General features: G+C 40.6%; 1 protein-coding gene across 1 annotated transcript in view; it reads left to right on the top strand.

Moving 5' to 3' along the window:
• The first annotated feature begins 230 nt into the window (after positions 1 to 230).
• The window catches only part of PXYLP1 (2-phosphoxylose phosphatase 1), a 47,768-nt gene continuing 38,426 nt past the window's right edge, over positions 231 to 9,572 (top strand). Inside the window, exon 1 of the mRNA XM_005428649.2 lies at positions 231 to 349. The gene's annotated coding sequence lies outside the window, so the exon portion shown is untranslated. The remainder of the gene's footprint in view (positions 350 to 9,572) is intronic.

Raw genomic sequence — 9,572 nt, 5'->3', positions numbered from 1 at the left:
CGTCCATTGTCGGCGGATACACTGCGGCCGGAGTGGAGTAACTTCGTGCATCCACCTGTTTCCTGACGCCTCTTGTCTTTAGCGTGTCCCACAGCATCCTTTGCATCGCACGTACTTAACCTAGATATTTCTAGGGCCTTGAACAGACTTCTTATTGTATTTCTGTGCTGCAGGTTCCCGAATAATAACCCTGAGCGTTTCGACAAGCGTGGGCTTCTCCTTGGAAGTGTGCTCTGAGGTGGACGGTTTCTTGGCCTTTGTGCAGAGCGTGGCCCTTAAAAAAAACAAAACAAGACTCTGTGAAAGTGTGTTTTAAAAAGCCGGGAAGTAAGGAGTTAACCATGCATTTGTAAGCACTGTAACCTGAATTTCTGGACTGATCACTTTACATAAAGTCTTTGAAATTACAGGGTAGGAAAAGCATGTGTAATGACTTTAAAAGCCTTTTATTTTGTCTGGCATCTTAGTCTCAGATGGGCATCTGAGCACAGATCTTAAATTTTCTCTTCTACAAATTTTACAAAGATATTTTTATGTGATGAAAAAGTCAGTACTGAATAAGTGGCTCTATCTTTGACTAACTGCAAAGGCTGTCACATATAATAAGTTATTGTGCCAGTATTACAATCGTAATGGGATATTAAACCAGCACATTTTGGCAGTAAGTAGCTGTAATACTCATGCCCTGTTTTGACGTCTCTACAAGGAGGATTAGCTCAGACAGAATTTGTAGTGGGAGGGTGTGAGTGAGATGAAAAGCAAAAGCTGCTTAATTTTAATCTTCTCAAAAAGGTAACTACAAGTAGTGCACATGGTTAAAACACATATGCTCCTCTCTAATGGCTTTTAATTGTAGTGTCTTGATTGTGTTATGTGGACTCAGTAGTGCTTAAATAGTAGTTTTTATAAGATTCAGTCCATGCTGAACAAGCTCCCTTTTCTGGGGCAAGGGAAGCACTGAGGGACAGAGGTGTCATAGGAAGGTCTGACAACAACAGATCTGTAAAATGGCTTTGGTGTAACTGAGGCTGTGTCTGTACCTGTGTGGATGTGTGCCTTGTGTTAGGCTGCAGGCTTTGACTTGTTAAAAACTTGTTTAACTTGTAAAAAACTTGTTTAAATAGTTGAATTTTCATGATTGGGAGCTTCATTTTCTCTGACAGCTTTCTTTTGTCTTCTGATCTTTTTTTTTTTTGGTCTAGTTTTAGAGGTGGGCATCTTGGAGTGAAGAAACACAAAAAGCAATGCTTCATGGTGTGCAAAATCACTGTCCCCATGAAGTGTGCTTCCTCCAGTGGTTTTACAAGGGGGTGTGTATTTTTACATACTTACCATAACCTCCTTAGACAAACAAAACCTAAAGTGTCCTGTGGGGTTTCTTATGTATGGTTTTTTTTTATTTTCACAATCTCATAGGAGAAATTTGAAACTAGACTTTTGGATGCTTTCCTTTATGAAGTTGCAAATATTAAAAGGAAATAAATTCTTTTATGTATAAAGGCTTTGTATCTTAAGTGTGTCTGCATGTTATTGCCCAAAAAATGAATGGTGGATTCATGTGGTTCTAAGTGTGGCTTTTATCTGGATTAATGGTCAGTTCCAGTTGCATATTCTTGTCATCTCCCCACAATTTTATCTTTTGGCCAACAATAGCATGTTGGCAATTAATTAAGTGGAAAACCACTGTGAGATATGTGTTGCTCACAAGCATACATCACATGAGCATAAGAATTAAATGTTAATCCACCTACTAACATATGCTTTATGATTTAGATTTTTGGTTTATGATGGATGCCACAGAGGAGCTGGTGGTACTTTAATTGTTCAAGAGGGTGGAGTCTTCAAGCCTGCCTCTACCAAAGGGATGAAGGTGCTCTCTCAAGGAGTGTGCACAAAATACTCAGCTATTGCTTTGGCTGTTTAGAGAATCATTTGGTGAAGGAGGTATGAGCAGACTAAAGAAGATGGAGTTTGTTATGGGGAATGCAGGAAAGTTTTGGGAGTTACTGGTAGATAGTTACCAATAATGTGCAGGGAAAGGTATTGTGGCAGCCTGACAGGCACTGGGGCAGCACACACACAAGTGTTGCCAGACAGCAGCCTCGAGGGTGAGAAAAAAGCTGCTTAAAGAGAACCTCAGTAGTCCAGATATTGGACAAAAAATGTAGTTTGGGTCAAAACTGTCCCAGCAGTGCATCACATTTGGGGAGTGTTTGAACATAGCCTTTAATCTTGATTCCCTGGGAGAGGGAGGCAGTAAGTGAGCATTGATTCACATTCAGAAGGGTGTATTTAAAAAACTCTGGCTTGGGTGGTAAATTATATACAAAAAAATAAAACTTAAATTTTGGAGCAAAAAGGGAAGAAATGTCAAATGCTTGGAGGAGACTTAAATGTAGATTTCAAGCAAGATTTTAACTTGCATGGATTTGAGTGTCATGTTAATTTTAATGGAACTTGTATTAAAATACTGCAGTACTGATAAAATATTATGTTTCAAAATGCATATTTTCTTATTTTCTTTTATGTGCTTTTGAAAATGCTTTCTGTAACAGGGAATGGAAATGTAGGCCAGTGCATGGCATAAGTTACATAGAAACAGAATTGGAAACTGTTGGTCATAAAGCTGTGCAAAGGCTGATGATGACTGAAGGTTTCTGTAGCAGTTTTCCAGGATGATACTAGGAATGCTGTACAGACTGTGACATGCTTCATATTCTGTTAAATTCAGGCTGCACTTTGGTGAATCCCTGAAGCAAGCATTTAGCTTTGCACACTATTTAGGGCAGAAGAATTTGGGAAATTTTATTGTCTAAAATTTATAGGGGAGGATACAGCACATGGCTTGTTTTGTTCCATTGAGTTTAGGTTAGAATTCAAAATTTGTGTTCTTGTTTGTCTTGAAAATATTAGATGTTCTCTGATTACAGCTGGGTGAAGCATTTTCTTGTTCAGTGAAGAAATATAAGAGTGGGAAGGTGTACTGTGACAAATGGCATTTACAATTCTTTTTGAAAAAACAGATAATGCCTGAATCATCAATGTAATGGTTCATCCTAAGCAGCAAGAAAGCTTTTTTTTTTTTTTTTGCATTGTGCAAGCTGATACTAGAAACATTTGCCAGGAGGTCTACAAAGGTAGATGGTAAGTGTGTGATTAGGCTCTAAGTGGTTCTGATGACAGGCAGAGGATTCAGAGCAAGATTGACAGGCTATTTCATATTGATTAGAGAAGTAAACTGGATTTTGAAAAGCTAGACAGCTGGCATATTTCTTAACTGATTTTTGGAAGCTGAAATAATTAGGCTTGTTTGTTTGTGCCACATGGTGAGCACTTTCAGAATGGCTGTCTGGAAATACTCATCAGGGGCTGTTTTTCAGCTGATCCATTCATAGTTTCTACAGCCACCCAAAACTTCAGCATGAACCAAGAATGAAGTCAGTTTCCCCCCCAAATTGCCACATTCATGGTTTCCCTTGTGAAAATAAAACCAGACAGCAGAGCTGTGTGTCAGGGTGTGCACTGATGGATTTACCTGGGTGGTGGAGGATGCTGTGCTGTGCCTTGCTGATGCTGGCAGTGCTGATGGGGACCCTGCAGACACACAGCTGGTACCCTCGGTGCTTAATCACTCGTAAAAGGACAGAGTGATGCTGGCACAGGTTCTTGCACTTTGCCCTGCATTTCCCATGCTTTATTCTCCTTCCCTCTCTCTGTGGTTGTGGTGTTGGTTTGTTGATTGCTCCTGAGTCTGAACACAGCCTTGTGTTTCTCTGAGGACCTTTGGGTACCTTCACGGGGAGCTTCTGTGGGCTGATAAAATGTAAAACCAGCTAAGCAAATAAAGCAACAGAACTGTAGCCAAAGGGCCTTTCCAAGGAAATACTGGGACATGATGTTTAATGCCAGCACTGTTTACCTAAACCTATTTTTATTTTTCCTTTTGAAGCAATAACTCTCCTGTCTGCACCTGTGTGTTCAGCTGTCTCTCTCTGTGAGATGATGTGTTCCTCGTGGTTAGCTTGTGCTGCTGCCATGAGGATCCAGGGAAGAGCCAGGCATGCCCTTTTGCCAGCAGCATGGCACTTTTCCCAGTTTGTTGCCTGTGTTATTCCCCATTCAGCTCTCAAGCAGCCAGGCGAGTTGGCAGCTGTGCAGAGTGCTGTGGGGAGGAAAGGGCAGCACAAAATGCTGACTGTGTGCTAATGCCTCTGTGTAATCACCATTCTGGGGTTAGATTGCAGGAAGATGACAAAACTGCTGAAGAAAGTATGTTTAATCTTTTTTTTTCCTCTCCAGTATGAGTTGCAGTGGGTAATAGTAGAATGTGTGGAGAAGCACAGGTTTTCCATTTGGAACAGAAGTGTGTATCTGCCCTGTAATTTCGAATCCTTGAGATTTTATGGAAGTGGTTGAATATGGAAGTTTTGGGTCACCTGACATATAAAACCAGGATGGAACAGATCTCATGCAGGGCTATAGGCAGAAGAAAAAATCTTTTGGTATGAGGGTCAAAATATAGCTTGAACACAAGGATAGGATAGAGTGGAAATGTGATGGGTAAAAATCAATGTAATCCCTTCCATCCCTCTTGCAATACTTACCAGGTTGTTGCACTGTCATTTTCCACATCTATAATTAAGCTAATTTAGTAAAATGGTGTTTTACTACCTGGAAGACTCTCAGTGGTGGCCAAATCAGCAGATGTAAAATGGTGAATTTTAGGGTTAGAGTGGTGAGTGTGCATTTCCCCCTGACATCTGAGGGAGAATGGCTGGGGCACTGGGTTCAGATTCTGGCAGTTCTCCAGAGGGTAAGTGAAGGACCAGGTGAAGATGGGACACAAGACAGGAGGGAGAGTGTGCTGAAGAGAGAAAGTGTCCCCAGATCATGTCAGTTTGGATCCTGTGAGCAAATCATCCTGTGTTGGCCTCTGAGGTCTGTGGGTGTGTAACTTCCACCAGCAGAAAATGTATGTGTGAGCTAGGGTATAAACTGACCCAGTATAAGGTCATTTGGAAGGAAAAGAAGTACAGATTTGGGAACTCAGATCACATTCTGAAATCCAAATCTAACCTGAGTGGAAGAGCTGACAAGCAGTGAAAAATGCTGTCCTTAATACTAACACCATCTTGACCATTACATGGGATAAATTTGACTCAGTGTGGGAAAATAAGCATTTTTCTGTGTTTATGAGCTTTCTTCACTGATCTGTTTATTCATCTTGTCTTCCCTGGTTGTTCACAACTAGCTTTGAGTGCATCCCTGCAATGTTTGCTTTCAAAGTTAGTGCCAGAAGAAGTTTTTTGCCTCAGGACACAGCCCCTGACACTGGGGCAGAGGGAGGCTCAGGAAACATGCACAGGGGAGTGTTATAGCAGGAGATGGAGTTGTTCAAACAATTAAAACTGTAAAAAGTAAAACCTTAACTTAAACCCCAAAAATCATTTAATGATTTAAGCATGTTAACTGGCTTTGCCTTTGTGTGCGTTTTCGGAGCTGTGATGTTATCTGATCAGCCACTGGCTGATCTGGGGGTGATTAGGATCTGTGCTTATAGTTATGAGCATATGGTATATGGTTTTAAAATGGTAAGTTTAAAATAATTACATTCTGATGCTGTTTTTTAAAGAATTATTTAATTATCTCTATGTTCTAGAATGGTTTTGCTGCCAGTTAATATTCAATTCTGGCCTGGAGCCATCAAAATCATAAGGTTTCCTTCAAGTTTCATAATAATGTTAAAATAGAGTTGCTCAGTTTCCTTTAAGGAAGTAAAAGAACTTCCTTTGCTTTTGTTTTTACTTTCTCTGCAGTTCAGAGGCTTGTATGACCTACTATTGCATAGGAAAAGGAGTAGGAATATGGGGACATTTCTGAAGTGCACAACAGAGAGTTGGGCTTCTGACAGGTTTTCCTGAGTATTAAAATTTGGTTCAAGCAGAGCCTCCAGAGTGCTGTGCTGGACTGATGGGTTGGTATTGACTTCAAGTTTTTTAAGACTTCTACACAGCCGTGTAGGACATTGATCTTATTTCCAACCAAAAGGAGATAATCAAAGCCAGATCAAAACACGTACTGAAAAGTTTGTCTGAACTGAGGAATCTCTTGAGCTAAGGGTTTATGTGGGCCAAAAGAAACCAAAGTTAAGGACACCTACTCCTGGAAGTATTTAATGATCTCCATTTGCTGTTCAAATGAGTAAACCATGTGAAACCTGTAAAGTCATAGCTGGAAAACCAAAGGCCAAAGCATGGGGACTTTCAACAGTTCATAGAAAGAATATGAAAATAAAAGAAGAGGTTTTAAGCTAGCAAGGAAACTGCAGTGGTCTCTTCAATAGTTAAGATTTGGGTATGCCATGAAGTCTGACTTTTTGAACAGGGGAATGGCTTGTGATCCATTGTTATTTGAACTCTGTTGAAAGCTTTGCAATTGGACAGATTTTATTAGAGATTGGATTTTAATGGTGGACTGTAACACACCAGAGAAGCTTCTCTGTGGTCTGAGGGAAGCAGTTGATGCTCTATCATGTTCTGTCCAAAATGCAGCTTCAGATTCGAACCCACATCCATCTTCAGGGATTGTGCTGCACTCGGAGCCCTTAGAGCAGCATTGGCTGTGCCAAGCAGACATCTCTGGGAAGGAGTTCAGAGGTTCCTGTGGGTGCTGTGTGGAGCTTTCCTGGGTGTTTTCCATGCTGTGGAGCAGAGCTCAGGCATGGAGGTTCCTACGTGGGCTCTGAGCCCCCAGAGTGAAGTGATGTGTCAGTGACTAAAAGTATGAATGAAAAGGGAGGGCATGTGTGAGCTGGCAATTGTGAATTTTGCTGCTGACCACCGGTTTGTCCTCTGGTCTAAACAGATGTCTGAATCTGTGAGAAAGCAGAACATAAAGGACTCTGCAGACAGCTTGGAATAAACATTCCATAATTGTTTCTATGTGCAGCCCTGCCTTTTCCCTTTGTTTACTGTCAGAGCTAATTTAGACTTTTGTTAGGTTCCTCCAGGCAGGGGCATGTCACCCCTGTGTCCTGGCTGATGGGAACACTGGATATTCTGTGTAAACAGGCCGGTGAAGCTGGTAGGAGCAAAAATGCCTTTGCTGTCAGGGTGCTGCCAGAGCCTGGGCACAAAGGCAGCAAGCTGGCTCCAAGCTGAGCCTCTAAAGGGGGAGTGTTCTGGGAGAAAAGGAGACTGAATTTATAGTGGTTTTATTTATTTATTTTTAATGAAAGGATGTACAGGATGTGGAAATAGTATTTGAATTGCAACTGTTGAGAACTTCTCTCACATATACTGATAATTCTAGGAATAGCAGACAGCATGGAGAAGGAAAAGTGTTCTAGGGCAATGACTTCATCCCCAAAGAATCTGATATTTATGGTACTTTATGTTTTGAAACTATGGTTTTCATCTCTAAATTAATTCATGTATTTACTTATATTTTTCTTATTAATAGTTCTAGGAACCACTGATTATGTAGAAACTGCAGTGCTGATCCCGTTTAGTGTCTTCATGTCAGAAATTATTGTGCTTGGTCTAAAAAAACACTCCTGTGTTGGTATTCAACACAGGATATAAGGGTATTTGCAACTCACAATTATGGCATTTCTTCCAAAAGTACTTGTTTGAATTTTCAGAAGCATTTGGTTTTAGAAGTGTTTCTTTGCAAGATGATTAGTGGTCAGAGTACAGGGAGGTAAGATGACACACCTAAATGGTTTGCTGTGCAAGGGTGAAAATACCAATTAAAATTCGACACTTTTAAGATCTTTGCATGCTTTTTTAACAGTTCTCTTGCCTTTTTTGTTTTACTCACTTATGTTTGTTCAAGATAACGTGGGCATCATTTAATCAGAAAATTGATGAATTGAAATTCCAGAAACTGAGAGATTTCTGGCTGCAGAATAAGTCAACTTCCAATGCTGTGAAACTCATAAAGAATAGTTGCAGTGTTCTAAGGTTACACTGCATTAACTATAACATTAACGCACAAAACTTAAACACAGATGTCTCTGTGTGACTATTTATTGGCCAGTTTCAGGAGATTCATAGACTGGTGGGTTCTAAGTTCAGTAAAACAAATACATTCTAAAGGACTTAGACTGGCAAAGTCAAATGCAAACCCAAACTATGCAAACACTTGTTCTGCTCACATCTCTTGGCATCCGTATCTGAGAGAAGGCAGCTCCTGATGGTGGCTGAGTAGGACAGAAATGAGAAGAAGGAAAGCCCTCTGAGGGATGCAAGCTGAAGGTGGCTTTTCCAGCTTTTCCAGTGTAAAACTTTACGAGAGTCCTGCACAAACTTGAAAGCTGCTTAGGAGGAAGAGGTGTTTAAAATGTTCACCAGTTTGTCTGCTTGTGCACCTTGATGTTTAAAAGCTCCGATTTTGGAGTCAAGAGAGCCCTGTATTTTGAGAGCAGTGGATTATCTTTGAGGTGTGTCAGTGTTCAGCCTGGCTGGTGGTGCCTTCATCACTTCTGTGTGCTCAGCACTCATCAGGCTTTGTAAATTCAGGGGCAGATCTGCTGCACAGGTGAGTGCTGTACAGAGGGGAAGAATTGTTCAAGTCAGATCTCTGATCCCTTGCCTTGTGTGAAGTGGGAGCTCATGCTGCTCACTTGAAAGGCTGGGCAGTACTGCTGGGCCACTGCAATAGCTTTGCACTGTGCAGGACCAGCTGTGCCACTGTGGGGATTTTGGAACTGCCTAGGTAAGGAGGAAACTTGCAAACAAAGACAAGAAAAACTTGGATGTGGACATTGCCATGTGCTAAAATATATTAAACTTCAGTGTCTTTTTCTTTTAAAATATTTTACTTGTTGGTAAAATGTTAAGTAATTAAAAAATAAAATTATCTTATAAGTAACTATTAGTTTTTACATATTAACATGTAGCCATGCTCTATTGGACAGGCAGTGCTTCTTGCTGTTTCCATGCTTTATTTGTGGAGTGATACAAATTGCCTTTTTTATCAGGGCTTACTTTATCTTCACTTAGGTGTTGGGGTTTTTTTGTATGTGTGGTTTTTTGTTTGTTTTTGTTTCGTGAGGCTGCTGACCTGTTTGTACTTTCAGTTGAGTTTTGTGTGTCCTGTGGTTACTGACTTCCAGTTTAACTCATGGGGTGGCTGGGCTAACACGAATGGCACTACTAAGCAGGTTTTATTTCATATTTTCAATGATGAGCCAGTTTTACTCTTTTTAGAAATACATTTATTTGCACCAAATGTTGTGACCTATTTTTCTTAAATTTAAAAAAAAAAAAAAAAGAGTGTTTCTTGTTTATTTCCAATGGGAAAATGGAGAATTGTGCTGAACAGTATCCCAGATGCTGTGTTACTTTGTGATGCTGTGCAAAATGCACCCTCAGTGTTGCAGGGATCATATGTTCAATTTAAATTGCTGCTGCTATAGTGACTGCAGGGGTTTTGTGAGGGTTTCCTCACCGTGACAATTACAAGCATCAGTAACCAAGCAGGTCATGCTGACCAGGGAATTGGTTCTGCTGCATGTTCCCATTTCCACTTTGTTCTGGTTCTTGCCACGGGTCTTTATAGCTCTGGTC

Source organism: Geospiza fortis, unplaced genomic scaffold, assembly GCF_000277835.1.
Source record: "Geospiza fortis unplaced genomic scaffold, GeoFor_1.0 scaffold900, whole genome shotgun sequence".
In the NCBI taxonomy this organism is placed as follows: Eukaryota; Metazoa; Chordata; class Aves; order Passeriformes; family Thraupidae; genus Geospiza; species Geospiza fortis.
Note: the sequence above shows the minus strand (reverse complement) of the source record. Positions and strands in the feature narration are given on the sequence as shown.